The sequence below is a fragment of the Oculina patagonica genome, chromosome 12 (assembly GCF_052425735.1).
Source record: "Oculina patagonica isolate OP01 chromosome 12, crgOcupat, whole genome shotgun sequence".
Classification (NCBI taxonomy): domain Eukaryota; kingdom Metazoa; phylum Cnidaria; class Anthozoa; order Scleractinia; family Oculinidae; genus Oculina; species Oculina patagonica.
Window position 1 is genome coordinate 11,603,866 of NC_135769.1, and position 4,569 is coordinate 11,608,434.

A 4,569-nucleotide genomic window follows, 5' to 3' on the forward strand; every position below is an offset into this window, starting at 1 on the left:
CCATTTGGTAACCCAACCGTTAGCGTCCCTGACCTTTTGACAGAGATTTATTTGCGCAATGCGGCGTGTTTAAAATCTAACAATAAACTAGATGCGAAATAGGCAGTTCGTAAAAAAATCCTTGACCCAAACCATGAAAAATATAAAATCGCTTGCAAAACAACTTAGAATAAGATGTGTAAGTTTGATATAACCGCGTTTGTCGAAGTTTAATACATCAGTCACAAGATCTACTTAACTACTTACAAAAGATAAGTAAAGGCAAATTAAAGGTCGCAGTCTACGAAAAAATTCAGTAAACATTCAAGCGGAAAATTATTATACTCAGTTATGGATGTGAAATACATGTCTTTTGGATAGTTCCTCTCAAAGAAACGTCATACTTTCTTTTATAGTACGTACTATACAGGGTATTCATAAGAGTTTATAAACAGATGTCTACGTGTGGGCGGACACTGTATTCCTGCCCTCAGGGCTTAGACTAAGCTTGCGTGCAACAATCCTAGACAAAAGTCTTGCGATTAATAACTAATTCGACGGAAAATTGACATTGTACTGACCTCCCGCTTCCCACACCCAATTCAGTGTTGATTTCCATCCATCGTACCGTGAGACAATATCTCAACATTGTTTTGGGGGGATTGGGGGCTCGTCGGAAAATTAAACAATGAGTTCTTTACGCAAAAAGATTTGTCACTGAGCACTATTCCAGTAAGTGTCCCAAGGACTTTTGTCTTGGATTGTAGTAATCACTTTTTAGCAAACGCCTCTTTCTTTGACAAAAGCTTCATACTAAAGAGGTTACATGGAGTATGAAGGCGTGATCCGTGACTTTGTAAAACATACTAAATAGCCGTGATTAGCTGTGATTTATCATAATAATTGTCCGTTTATAAAATGAGAATCGATTTTTTTGTTCGCCGTGAACTGTGATTTGTGGATATCGGCTAATGCTGTTTAACTGTCTTGTAAACATACGACTTTTACCCATTTTCTTCATAAACTGTCACGACAACAGGGCACTATATGCAACCAGCCGATTTTGCCTGCAGAATGATATGTACACCTGGGATTAAGGTTACAACAATGTGTCCCCTGGGGAGGCTGCACTTCTAGAACTAATACACTTTTATTGCTTTCAACCGCTTTTCTCATTGCCTTCCAGGCCCGTGGGGTGGATTCTGTTGAGGGGGGTTCTTTTATTTTTTGGGAGGTTTTTGGCGTGAGCTTCCAGGTGGGTCTAGGAGTATGCCCCCCAGAAAATTTGGAATTTAGGTTATCTCAAGTGCCATTTCCTGCATTTTGACATCATTTCTGAAGTGGGATTCATTTTCCTTCAATATTAGCTCTTCGGAAAGTAATTTTCATTCTAAAAAAATTCTGAAATTTTCAGAAATAAGTGTGTGCTTTTAGACAGTTTTCAAAACACAAATATTAAAATTACATGCAGGGTGAATGAGTGGACAATAAATTGAAAGAATGATGAATTATCTGACATGTTATACAATTATGTATTTTAGAAACAACTTCTGAAAAACTACTGAAAAACATTCTTTAGGGACGGACCATTATTTTCTTGGAGAGGGGGGGGGGGGAGAAAAATGTTCCTCTGCAAACTTTTTTTAGTTTATGCACCTCTGCAAGCATTTTTTTCGAAATTCTTACTATTTTTTGTTATAAATATCGTTTTTTCAAACAATTTATTTTGTCTTTCCAGGCCCTGCAAACAATATTTTTCGTCCCCCATCCTTCAAAAAAATAATGGTCCGTCCCTTACGATATTTCGGGCCTTATCTATGGAACAAACTAGATAGCAGTGACAGAGAGAAACCAAATATCACGAGTTTTTAAAAACAGTATTGGGAGAAAAGGCCTCACATGTCTTATACAAACCGAGTGCAAATGTGACATATGCAGCTAGGCCGCTATATATTTTAAAATGTTTAATTCTTAACTGCAATTATTATCTTATACCTATTTTTATTATAAACTTTTACATTCTATTCTCATTTGTTTATTTAAATAAAAAAAGTTTTAAAGTGGAGTCCGCCTCAAAAAATGTACCGCCAGATCACACCGCTATTTGTAGAAACCAGCAAAGCGTCTATTGCTGGTTTTCACTGTCACGCAATCAAAAAATAAATTCGAAACCATTCAACAACAGAGGCAATGAATTTCAAATATTATAGATGATAAATAGATAAACAATTTCTCCAAGTTTCGGGTCTGTGCGATGTACTGTTAGCGAGTTATTTTTCGAACCTTTCCACACAAATTTATAAAGCTTAGTATGGATATTTCATAACTGTGTCCTTCCGAGGGACACAAATATGGCCGCCGTGATGTCAGAGAAACCATCTGGAACTCAGTTCTGTTTACAACAGCGGCTATCCTTGGCTTAAGAGCTAGTACACTTTCACATAAACACCACTTATTATATCTAAAAATGTCCAATTTGCTCAAAATGGATAGGAAAGGCCTTTTTTCAAACTAAACAGCTTTAATTGTCACGGCACTCAGCTTGATGTCACATACGACGGAAAACTCAAATATTCAAAATGCTCTGTTTTAAAAACGAATGACACTATCGATCTGGAAATTTGCAAGATATATATTTTTAGTTTATCTTTCGCCTAATGACAACGAAAATTTAGCAGGCCTAGTGAAGTTTGATTTCAGAATTTTATGACAACATAAAAACCAAGAATATCTAGTTTGCCACAAAACATCGCGTGACATGAATGACGTTACCTCTTTTATTAACAAAAATAGCTTCAACTTGTCAAAGCAACTAGTACTTTGTCCCTTAAGCTTTTTTTCTGTCCTCCTGCCGAAGCAAAGAAAAGAACCTGATTTCAGATTAGCCCAAAAGTTGGCTCAGTGTGCCTACAACGATTTACTGTCAAAACTGAAATGAAACCGATTGCGATATTCGTCACCCGTAGCGGTTTTGTAATAGGCCCAGGCTATCCCCGTCGTTTTAAGCCGACAGGAGACTATCGACTACGACGATGAAAGGGTAAAACATAAATCGGACTTGTGCCCGATTAATAAGATTAATCGGGCACAAGATTAATTTGTGGCGGCCATCTTGAATTTCAAATACGCGGTCTGCTGGAGGGAGAACTGGACCCGAAAATATGGGAACTGGGAGGACCAAGATAGAATTAGAAGTCGCGAAGTCAAACGTAAGAGATATAATTGCCGTTTTCAGTGACAATTATAATTTGGCAAGAGTACGGATTGATTTTAGCGGAGCTCCAGTGCGCGAAGCGCGCCAGCGAAGCACCATGGGAAAGGAAATTTGGTTAACCCATGAAGTCGTACGCCCGCCCACGCCTACATACTGTCATCTTATCATATCCCAAGGAACGTTAAACTTATAAACGTCGGCTTGTATCTTTGATAATGGTCATCCATGTTATGGTCAATTGACAGCTGTCAAAACAAGGTATCCGCTGGCCAGTATCACATGACCATATCGCGGGCTCAGGTGTACAACTCATCGAGATCATGCATTTTTTTTTAAATCGCGGGCTCAGATCTTACTTGTTTTGTCCAGCGTAATGATAGGAGTTTTCGATTGGAGTTGTCGATTTATTTCGGCAATGGATCTTTCTTGAGTAAACTTCAATAACAGTGTTTTCAATGAGATTATTTTTACAAAATTTTAAGAACCAGAAAAAAAGTGTGGAGCTCCGCTTTTAGGCTTGGCTAAATCTATATATTATTTTAATTATGATTGAACAATGTTTCAGTAGTTCAGTCATTGAAAATAGGCAAACTACACCTAACTGACGTTGCCTTGACAGTACACATGGTTGTTGGTGCGGGTTTTAAGGGGCGACCGAACTCGTTTCCAAAAAGCTGGTTGGGTTCAGTTAACACTGTTCAGTACAATACAAATCCAAATGAAACCAAGCTTCGCACTTGTTTTGTGAAGTAACCAAAATGCACATTTCGTTGGCCGCCCGACTATACAACTCGTAAGTATTTTCTGTACAAGAATCTTACACACATCCTCAAGACAGAGATAAATAGCTCAAACATGTCTAAACACCATTTCATCTGATTCGAATGATAAAACTTATCTTACACGATGATAAGTTTCATCAATTAAGTTGAAAAACAACAGCGCGAGAAATTGAAATTGATGTGGGTATCATGCCATTAGCTTTTGTAAGGATATAGAGTCGAGGGAAAGGGGAGGTGTCAATGCAAACCATTGCAAAAAATCTCGATTTCTGCTGGTCGTGTAGATACGGGCAGACCAATACGAAATTAGAATGCGTTCTCCTTCGTCCAAAGCAATAATTTCAACGTGATCACAGTATCACCTGTTTACAACTAAGCATTTTCATGAAATTAGAATGCCAATCGATAATTAATCGACTGAATCAATGGAAGAAATATGGAGAAAATTTCCTTCGATTCTTCATCCATTTCCAATATCAATCGGTTAAGTGATATCAATCTCACGGACACCGATTACTTACGGCATTATGGGCCACTCTACCCCAAAAAATTCCAACAATAACAGTAAAACTTACTTTAATGCGAAACGTTTCA